At 39.0% G+C, this 11,426-nt stretch overlaps 1 long non-coding RNA gene across 3 annotated transcripts in view; it reads left to right on the forward strand.

Moving 5' to 3' along the window:
* LOC123583026 overlaps nucleotides 1-10,494 on the forward strand; it is an 89,556-nt gene extending 79,062 nt beyond the window's left edge. Inside the window, exons 4-5 of one of the 3 annotated variants that reach the window (XR_006704707.1) lie at nucleotides 6,350-6,423; nucleotides 10,316-10,494. This is a non-coding gene — a long non-coding RNA (uncharacterized LOC123583026). Of the gene's footprint in view, nucleotides 1-6,349; nucleotides 7,615-10,315 lie in introns of those variants that run through there. The other 2 variants (XR_006704708.1, XR_006704705.1) reach the window with 2 other exon arrangements.
* The last annotated feature ends 932 nt before the right edge of the window (nucleotides 10,495-11,426 follow it).

Below are 11,426 nucleotides of genomic sequence, written 5' to 3' on the forward strand. Positions count from 1 at the left end.
CCCTTTGCTCCAGAGGGACACAGTATCACTATCAAACATTTTTGACAAGGTAGTTGGGAACAAAATTCAATCAGTGCTTCACTTGCAAGATATGCAGAGATGTGCATGGCCCACAGAGAAATATCTCAACATATGGCTTAAGGGAGACAGAGTTGACAGCACCCTGAACACTGCCCTGCCCACATCAACCTCAGAAGCCTTCAAGGAAAAGCAGTTTTCTCAGTGTTTTGCAAGCAGACTGCTCCTTCCAGCCTCTACTTGATTGATAGTCCAATACTCCCTGCCTTGAATCCCTCTCCCTATTTCTCTTACTGTGTAAATATTATTCATTCTTCCAGGTAAGTTTCAAATTCCACCTCTCCCACAAAGCATTCCATGACCAGCCCTACTCCCAGTGGTTTCATTGTCTCCAATATTATGTAGTGATTATTATCTATATCAATCATATTAGCACTTTGTAAATCACTATACTTTTTATAATTTTTTTTACATAAAATATTTCCTTGACCCTCATAGGAATCTGTGAGACATGCAAAGGAAAATATTATTATTTTTTAATTTATAGATGAGGAAAAGCAGAGATTCAGAAACTTGCCCAAGGTCACCTAGTATAAGTAGGTCATCAGGTTTAGAGTTGGTTCCTAGACTCACAATGGCTGCACTATACCACTTCTTATTGTCTTTAAACTCCCAAATGGATTTATGTCATGTGGTATTAAGTATCAGACTTCATAGTTTACCTCTGGTCAAAGATTAGGGAAGGAGAGTAGAGTTACAGAAGAGTCTAGTGGTTACAGTCCTAAGTCAGACAAATCTGCCGTGGAGAGATTTTTTGGGTTCACCAATATGCAGGCTGCCTGTTCTCCTGGAACATGGAGCTAAACCACATCTCCCAGATTCCCTTGCATCTGGGTTGAACTATGTGACAGCCTATGGAACGTGGACAGCAGGGATATCACTACTTCCAGGTGTAGCCATAAAACATTCTATTCAGTTTTCCATGGTCTCTTTCCATCACTCCATCAGGCTGATTGATGATGGGAGGTCTTGAGGCTACAACATGCTCAAGCCACAAAATGGAAGGGGCATGGGTACATGAGACCCGGCTTACAGGTGAGTTGCCTAAGAGAGCCACCTGATGAGGACCATCAATCCTGCACTTTGCCCCAGAAAGGAAAAAATTTTATTTTGTTACTTCACTATGAATTGGGGGATTATTAAGCCAGTTACCCTACTCTAATACACTTGAAATTAAATCTCAGTCCTGCAATTTAGCAGTGTGATATGCCCTTCTGCATGGTACTTAGCCTCTATCCATTTGTAAAATGGGAATAATAATAATACCTATCTCATAGGATGCTTATGAGGGTTAAATGAAACAACATATACAAAGGGCTTAGCATAGTGTCTAGCACATAGTAGAAATTCTATTTAATCAATAAATATTAACTACTCATGTTATTGTTGCTAACACATTTTCCGCTGGTTCCAAAATGGATTTCAAAATTCTTCTTTTCCAACTTGTTTTGGAGGAGAAATGAGAGTGCTTTCTCCCACTCTGATTACTTTATGACAATGAGAATGGCTTAGGGCTAGTCAGGGCTAGAGTCAGTCTGCGCATAGACCTTATTTTTTGGGCAAACTGCCAATCTATCCTTTCCTGCCCCTGTGGATTATTAAGCTTCCAATGAGAAATAACCAGGGATGGGGTGAGGGGAACCCACAAAAACATAAAGCTATTCCCATTGAGAGAAAAACCTTATTAAAATCTTCAGAAACTCTCTGAATATCATTCTAGAAATATGTACTTCTAACAAAGGCTACTTTTGATAATACTTAGTCTGAATGTTCACAATGAATATATCAGTTGTCTGGCTGGGTCATTTGGAATTAGACAACTAGTCTTTCAAGTTAAAAAAGTCTATTCTTTGAGTGATAATGATTTATCAATGTAGGTTCACCAATCCTAACAAATGTACCACCATAGTGGGGAATGTTGTTCATGGGGGAGGGTATGCATGCATTAGGGCGGGGGGTATATGGAAACTCTCTGTACTTTCCACTCAGTTTTGCTGTGAACCTAAAACTATTCTAAAAAATAAAGTCTTTAAAAAAAAAATCTGTTCACCACTACTGAGTGAACTTCCCGTTATAAACATTTAGTCTAATTGGGATAATTATGTTATTAAAAAGAAATTAAGATCATTTTGTCTTGAAATGGTTGGCACAGTGTATTCCCAGTACACTATTTTTTCTCTGGTTGGTGGCAACACAAACTTGCAGTACAGATTGAGCCACCTCTCTGACACTTGGGAAGCTGATGACAGGACACAGAAAGGCCTGTCACAGCTGATTTCATGTTATGACTTGTTAATGTGTCCAGCCCACCCACTCTTGCAGTGGTTCAGGGAATTAAAAAAAAAAAAAAAAGAATTCCCCAGGGGTGTGTAGCAAGAACATTTCTTGCATGAGCAGATCAGGAAAATAAAGAATGTTTCCTTGAAAATTTTGCTTGATGGCCCAGATTTAAATATTAGGTAAAGAATAATTTTCATTCACCCTCTTGTCAATTATCCTGCTGCTTGCTCTCACATTGTCTACTGAATAAGTAAACCTGAAAAAAGCTATGAACTCTGATCAGTCATCCTGGGTTTGAACTCCAGCCTGATGTTTTGGCTAGGTTATTTAACTTTTCAGAGATCTGCTTACTTGTCTATAAAACAAGAGTATAATAGTACTGATCATGGGACGCCTAGGTAGGTGGCTCAGTTGATTAAGTGTCTGAGTTCAGCTCAGGTCATGATCTTGCAGTTTGTGAGTCTGAGCCCTGCGTTGGGCTCTGTGCCGGTAGCCCCTGCTTCAGATTCTGTGTGTGTCTCTCTCTGTGCCCCTCCCCTGATCATGCTGTGTCTGTTTCTCAAGAATAAATAAACATTAAAAAAAATTAAAAAAAAAAATAGTACTGATCAATGGTGAGTGCCTAAGAATCATTTCGTTGCTTTGTTGTTTTTATTTTTTATTTATTTTTTTAATTTTATTTTTTATTTTTTTAAATTTACATCCTAATTAGTTAGCATATAATGAAACAATGATTTCAGGAGTAGATTCCTTAATGCACCTTACCCATTTAGCCCATCCCCCCTCCCACAACCCTCCAGCAACCCTCAGTTTGTTCTCCATATTTATGAGTCTCTTCTGTTTTGTCCCCCTCCCCGTTTTCATATTATTTTTGTTTCCCTTCCCTTATGTTCATCTGTTTTGTCTCCTAAAGTCCTCATATGAGTGAAGTCTTATGATTTTTGTCTTTCTCTGACTGACTAATTTCACTTAGCATAATACCCTCCAGTTCCATCCACATAGTTTCAAATGGCAAGATTTCATTCTTTTTGATTGCCGAGTAAAACTCCATTGTATATATATATACCACATCTTCTTTATCCATTCATCCATCGAGGGACATTTGGGCTCTTTCCATACTTTGGCTATTGTTGATAGTTCTGCTATAAACATGGGGGTGCATGTATCCCTTCAAAACAGCACACCTGTATCCTGTGGCTAAATGCCTAGTAGTGCAATTGCTGGGTCGTAGGGTAGTTTTATTTTTAGTTTTTTGAGGAGCCTCCATACTGTTTTCCAGAGTGGCTGCACCAGCTTGCATTCCCACTAACAACGCAAAAGAGATCCTCTTTCTCCGCATCCTCACCAACATCTGTTGTTGCCTGAATTGTTCATGTTAGCCATTCTGACAGGTGTCAGGTGGTATCTCATTGTGGTTTTGATTTGTATTTCCCTGATGATGAGTGATGTGGAGCATTTTTTCATGTATAGGTTGGCCATCTGGATGTCTTCCTTGGAAAAGTGTCTATTCATGTCTTTTGCCCATTTCTTCACCAGATTATTTGTTTTTTGGGTGTTGAGTTTGATAAGTTCTTTATAGATTTTGGATAGTAACCCTTTATCCAATATGTCATTTGCAAATATCTTCTCCCATTCTGTCGGTTGTCTTTTAGTTTTCCTGATTGTTTCCTTTGTTGTGCAGAAGCTTTTTATTTTTATGAGGTCCCAGTAATTCAGTTTTGCTTTTGTTTCCCTTGCCTCTGGAGATGTGTTGAGTAAGAAGTTGCTGTGGCCAAGATCAAAGAGGTTTTTGCCTGCTTTCTCCTCAAGGATTTTGATGGCTTCCTGTCTTACATTGAGGTCTTTCATCCACTTTGAGTTTATTTTTGTGTATGGTGTAAGAAAGTGGTCCAGGTTCATTCTTCTGCATGTTGCTGTCCAGTTTTCCCAGCACCACTTGCTGAAGACACTGTCTTCATTCCATTGGATATTCTTTCCTGCTTTGTCAAAGATTAGTTGGCCATACATTTGTGGGTCCATTTCTGGGTTCTTTGTTGCTTTGTTGTTTTTAAAATAAGATTAAGATACAAACTTTGATAGAAACTTGGAATAAAGAAAGCACACCACTTTAAAAACTCCTGAGGGATTAATCACAAGACTAGTAAAAGATTTTAATACAAATAATCTATTTGTTCATCTCTTCAACCTCTTGCCGAACCCTTCACCCTTCTAACACTAAAAGTTACATGCAAAATTTTGGAATGTAGACTCTCAAAATATATTACTTTACCATGTTATTAAGGACCTATGGTTATGGAATTACTTGCATTTTTTCCAATTGTTTACCATTAAACAGCCTACTGAGAGATTTGTAAACACATAAAATCAAAAATCATTTCTATTTTCATTTTAAAGCTTGTTTCTCACACAATAATATCATGAGAAAAGTCTCAGTTAAGTTATATAAAATATCCTGAATTTATCATTTAACACACTTTTATCTTGCCCAAGTGTTGGCCCAGTCCAAGTTAATCTATGTTCCATGGAACATAGTGGTTCCGTTCCAGACCTACCTAAAGTTTTGTCTGAAAGTTTGATCCTCTCTAAAAGCTCAGAGAGATTCAAATCTTGGTTCAGCCTAGAACTGATCTATACTTTCCAGAAATCCTCCAGTGAGAATTTACCTGAGACAAATTAAAATCAGACCAGTCACCAAGGTTTAGATCAGGAGTCAGAATTTTTTATTTTGATGCATTCTACCTCCACTTAAAATAAGTTAAAAAAATTTTTTGTAAGTAGATGCAAGAGGCATCAGACAGTAATACCCACACACTACTTCATTTTTCTCCCACACCCTGACTAGCTGATAGCAGTTGGTTGGAGCCATGTGACTAGCTCTGGTCAGTGTCCTAAGAGGGGAATTGATGTGTGTCACTTCTAGGCTGAGGCAGAAAAAAGTTGATGCCTGATTCTCTACATTTTCTACTCTACATTCTCTACTCTGCCTTGAATGGCCTCATAGGTCCCTAAGTGACTATGTAAAGCAAAACCCATGGTCGACCTGCCTGGAACAGTGTGTAAGTGAGAAGTCAATTTTTGTTGTGTTGAGCCACTGAGATTTGGGGGTATTTGTTACAACTTAGTTTAGTCTGTCCTAGTTCACAACAGTTTCCTCAATGCAATATGCTCTTTTACTACTCATGCTTTTGCACACACTTGTTCACAACACCTAAAAGGCCTTTGCACCTTATCATCAATCCAACTCCTACCTCTACTCTAAGAACCAGCCCTTATGTCTTCTGTCAACACAGGATGGCATATAAAGGAAAGAGTATGGGTTTCAGAATTTGCCAGTCTCAGGTTCAAATGTGAGTTCCATCTCATAAGCTAAGCAAGTTTGGGGAAGTTATTTAACTCGTCACTGCTTGCATTTCCTCATCTGTAAAATGAGAATAATAACTTTACTGGGTTTAGCACCTGGGAAAAAACTCAACAAATATTAGCTATATTATTATTCCCAGGCCACTACCACCCCAGCTAAATTCAGATGCATTTTCCTCTGGGTTCCATAGTACCTCTCTATTATAATACTTACCATCTTCCACTATGGGTTTTTTTTTTTTTTAGCATCCATGTCTATATCTCCCACTAATTTGAGGTCACTGGAATTCAGCGGCATTGACTAATTTTGTTTGCAGTTCTAGACCTACCACCTAGAACACTGTTTGGCAATAGTAGCACTCCACTAATATGTGTTAAATAAATTCCTCTTGATGTGCCCAGCACACTCAATCCTCAATAAACTCTTTATTGATCACGTGAATAGAGCAATAAACCAATCAACTAATGAACCAATTATTATTTCTTGCCATTTCCCATAAATAAATTAACTTTTTAAAAGAGAAACTATTTTAACCTACTTCCTATAAAACTGATTCCTGCTGCAGCCTCTGCCTCCTTCTCTTGTGGCAGACTGGCTACCTATTCATCACTATTTGTGTTCTCTTCACAGCATACTTCTGGAAAACGTTTATCAGTCCGCTTGCAGCTAGGATGAGCTTCGTGACTAGTTCTCACCAATGGAAAGTAGGCAGAAATGATGGACCTACCTCCAGGCCTAGCCCATAAAATACTGGACTTAGCTTCTCCCTCACTCTTTCAGTCCCTTCAGTTGGATGCAGAGGAATCAGTGGAGGATTTCAAGGCCCGAGAAGATACTAGAGCCATAAGATAGGAAATGCTTGGAGCTTGAATCGCCTGAATGACTGTGTAAACATCCACCAACCTGATCCCAAACAATTCATGTTGGACTGTGACACGAATAAGAAATTATTGTGTTCAGCCATTGAATTTGGATTCTTAATCACACTCAAAGCCTTATATTCACCCATCTAAGGGCTGGGATAAAAAGCACTTACACAGCTTGGCCCACCCAAATGGTAAGGGCCTAAAGCAGCAGGTACTCTTGTAGTGCTGACCACGGGGCTTCTCTGTTTCCCACCATTTCCTCTGTGACACAGACCTAACCTGGGACTTGGCCAGTGCTGTCCATGAGGGAACTAGGGAGTTGCAGTTCCTTATGCACATGAGGCCCCCTGTTCTAGTTCTAGTGATGGGCACTGCTACTTAGCCTGAGTTCCGGTGCTTTTTGTAAAGCTTAGTCCTGCTTTTAGAGTTTTTAGTTTTATATTCCAGGAATAGACCTTGCTTTGCTTTTGCTGGATCCTGCACCAGAGCTATAAACCCTCCTCCAGAGGCCATTCCACACTGATTAACCATGGTAAGCAGGAAAAGCCAGTTTTCTGCCTGTTTGGGATCTTGTGTCTTATCTACCTTCTTTACACCCTGCCTTCCCCAGTCATGTTGGGAAACCGTATTGTACCCTGGTGCCCTAGTTGGCAGACCAAGTATTTAGTTCAACTATGTCCATTTTTCCTGTGTTTCACTGAGGCCCCTTTGAGCTTTGGGGTGTCAGAGCCTTTACTTTCAGTTGGGCCCATGCCTACCTTTCACCCCCTGATATGGCTGGGTCTGGAGCCAGGTGTCCTCTTGACCTTTCTCTCCAGCCTAAAGTAAGGAGTAGGGCCTCACAGAGAAGTTCTGAGACAGCGCAGTTCAGAGGTCATCAAGGTATTTTGCTTTTCTATTGACGTTTAATATTTTAGTGATGCTTTTTGTGACAAACGTGTTTTAGTTGTAGAGCATCACAAATACATTAATGGTTTGTATTCATGCCTTGTATTTCTATAAGATATAAATACACTGCATTTTAGTGCATGCTTGGCATGTACACATCATTTTATTGTTCTAAATCAAGCCTACCAGGACCTCAGCTTACCATTTGATGACTCAACATGCAAGCTTACAAAAGTCCCCACCAGTTGTCCTACTGCACATATACAAGTTTTTAAACTGTCTTCCTTCTTTAATCTCTTTTGTCCTTCACTCCTTCCTAATATGCTTTGCTTTCCTTAGCCAGCCTGTATCTTTACTGTCCAGCCAAACAGACCTAGTCATTTCTAAACAATGACTTCTATTATTGAGCTTAAGGAAGTTAAAAAATAAATCAAACCTGCTGCTTGTAGGTACAAATTGTCAATTGTCAGTTCTCAGGAAAGTAGCTGCTAGAATAGTCTGTCCTATACTCCTGGCAGCAACAGTGACAATAAAAGCCTCACCCCACAGATGGCCTGGAAACACCCAGTTTCCATCCTGGAAGGGCAGAGCATTGCATTTGCAATCACACTTTACCACCTACACTAAGGATGTTTGCAGACTCCAGTAAAGATAGCTAACATTGAGTGCTAAGTATATGCCAGACATTGATTATCACTCCTATTTTATGGATAAGGAAACCGAGGTTTAGATGCTTTAGGTAACGTGGTCAATGTCACAGTGTGTCAATCAGGATGAATTCAGCTGCAAGAATTACACATTTGTGAGGAATGGCTTATACCAGTGCTTCTCAAAATTTAATATGCATAAGAATTATCTGGGATTGGGGCGCCTGGGTGGCTCAATCGGTTGAACGTCTGACTTGGGCTCAGGTCATGATCTCGCTGTCTGCGAGTTCGAGCCCCGCATTGGGCTCTGCGCTGACAGCTCAGAGCCTGGAGCCTGCTTCAGATTCTGTGTCTCCCTCTCTCTCTGCCCCTCCTCTGCTCATGCTCTGTCTCTGTCAAAAATAAATAAACATTAAAAAAATTTTTTTAAGAATTATCTGGGATCTTGTTAAACTAATAATTCTAATTCAGTAGTTTGGGGGTGGGGGTGTTTCTTAATTTTTAATAAGCAATGAAGTGATGCCAGTGCTGGCCTGCAGACCACATTTGAGTAGCAAGTGTTTAACCGCAAGCACATTTACTGTTTACTTAACGAGAGGTTTGGAAGTAGGCAGTTCCAGGATTGATTCAGCAGCTCTATGGTATCCTTCAGAACACAAACTCCTTCCATCCTTCCGATGTGCCATCATAAATAAGCTGATTTTTTCATCTTAAGCCATTTTGTCATGGTCACAGGGTGTCCAACGCCGCACCAAGTGTCACATCTGCATGTGGCTACAAACACAATTAATTCCCCGAGACTGGACATGTTGCCAGCTTCAAAAATGCGGCAAGGAAGACATGGGAGTGGGTGAGAGTGGAAGTGGGGAAATTGCAGTGAAAAATCGGATAGGTAGGCATTATGCAGTGTCTGCTAAGAAATGGTATAACCAGGATGCAAACTCACCTGTGTCCTAAAGCTATACTACCTTTCATCTGTTTAATTAAGTATAGCTGAAGTGACTTGGAGTCATCTCAGAAGGCAATGTATGATGTACAATGAAGTACAATGATGACTTGTACCAGCTAGCCTGAAGAACAAATGTGGTATTGAAAAAAAGGGAGCAGATCTGTTTGGAGCATAGAGGTGAAGAACCAAATAATCATTGCCTAGTTACAAAGATGCTGCTCAGCAGACAACTATTCTTCTATGGGGCAGAGATTTTCAGCTAGATTAGATGCACACGTTAAAATATCCCTTAAAAATGATCTATCTTGACTCCATGCTCACCAGAAAACTTTCTGATTTATCATTTGATCTGCCCCGTAATCAGAAGAGGGGGTGGTTCCCTGGTAAATCTACACAAGTTACTATTTCTCTGGGAAACAATAACTCACTGGAAATTATTTTGCTCACTGGAAATAAGTATTTGGACAGAGAGAAGAACTCAGAGACACACCCATGTACAAATGGAAACTTATTATGCAGTGAAAGTGGAACCACAAATCACTATATGTTTAGGTGATGTTGGGAAAACTGGCTCTCCCATTGGGAGAAAATTTTTAAACAAAATTTCAAAACGACAATGAGTATCAGTTTATATCAATTAGACTCGTCTCTTAGGAAAACGGAAAAGGATGTTCACTGGAGCATTGTTTATGCTGCTGGGGAGTTGGAGGTAATGTGGGTTGCCATTACTGACAAAGTGAATAGGTTGGAGGCAATGGATTATACATACCATATAAGAATAAGAACACATCTTCAAAACATAGTACTTAATGACAAAAGACAGAATGCAATACTATTGATGTGAACTAAAAATACAAGCACATAAAGTAATACACAAGTTGCTAACACATTCAAGTAAAAAAGATACACATAAAATATATTAAAGTACCTATGAGGATAGGGGAATGGGAGTAGAGTATGATGATCAAAAGGAATGGATGGATGGATGGATGGATGGATTGATGGATGGGTGGATGGATATATAAAGAGGGATCAATAATGATAATATGCCAGTCACTGAAGAATGGCATTAACTCAACTTTCTGCACCTAAGATCCCAACAAAAAAATCAGCACATGCAGGCAAGTACATATACAGGCATATATTTATCTATACAGTATACATATATAGACACAAATTTTTAAAAGCTAAAAATGAATACATGGAGATTTCGTTTGTTCATTTGTTTTCTTCTGACTTCCTGTAGATGTCCTGACAAAAGAAAGTCCCAGGGCCTACGAAGCCGAGTCAGAGCCTAGGCCTGAAGACAGATCCAAGCCAGCTTTCCTGACTAATCCACCTTCCTGGTCCACAACCATCGTGTCTCTTTCGAACTACAACCATAAATCTAAGAGGTTTTAATTAGTAAACTAGAATATCATCTTTCCGTCTAGTTAGAATGTATTCTTCATTCCCTTCAGGAGATTATACATGTTCATTTTTATTTTTACTCAGTTACTATTTCTGTGTCTAAGTTCTTCAGCTAATGGAAAGAGGCAGCCTGTTAATATCTTCTCATTCGTACTAATATATTGTTTTCATATTGTCACGGCTATTACTGCTATAGATAATTTTATAGATAATTTTCTTGGGTATTTTTGGTGCAAAGGTAGATATGTTTTTTTGTGTTTAAGAAATAACTCCTGATATTTAAGAGATATCAGGAAGGCAAAAACATTTAAGGCAAAGACGCTATAAATAGAAAACTAGCTCACTGAATTGTAAACTAGCATTTGGAATGGAAAAAAAAAATGAGCGTGTCCTTAAGTGGAAGAGAATGTTTGCACAGGAGGCTGACTGTTGTTTTAAATTAACCTTGATGCTAGGATTTAACCCTTTGCTCCAGAGGACATTAAATAGGTTAATTTCTAACCAATTGGAACCAAAGGGTTACAGGGGCAAAATTATGAAAATTCTTTCGTCATGCTTGAGTTTAGAAATTCTGTGATCTGAGTGCTAAGCAAAATGTCAAGACAAATTCCTTTTGCCCTGGCTTTTTATAAAAGTAACAAGACAAATTCCTTTTGCCCTGGCTTTTTATAAAAGTAAGTTGTAAGATGTATACCAATATATTTAAGGGAAACAGCTGCACAAGCAAAGAGAACTATTAAAATATCTCCTTGACGTAAAAACCCGAATGAATATACATATACTTTCATAATAACCAATAGAGAATTTAGAACAGCTAAAAATGTAAGTGCTTGCATGGTGTGCTTCTTATAGCCCCAGTCTCTCTCTAAAGTAATATTATGACTTTGTAGCTTTATGCTATCTTCTTAAAATGCCATTTATATGCATGCAGGCATAGCCCACTGCTA

The sequence above is a fragment of the Leopardus geoffroyi genome, chromosome B3 (genome assembly GCF_018350155.1).
Source record: "Leopardus geoffroyi isolate Oge1 chromosome B3, O.geoffroyi_Oge1_pat1.0, whole genome shotgun sequence".
Lineage (NCBI taxonomy): Eukaryota > Metazoa > Chordata > Mammalia > Carnivora > Felidae > Leopardus > Leopardus geoffroyi.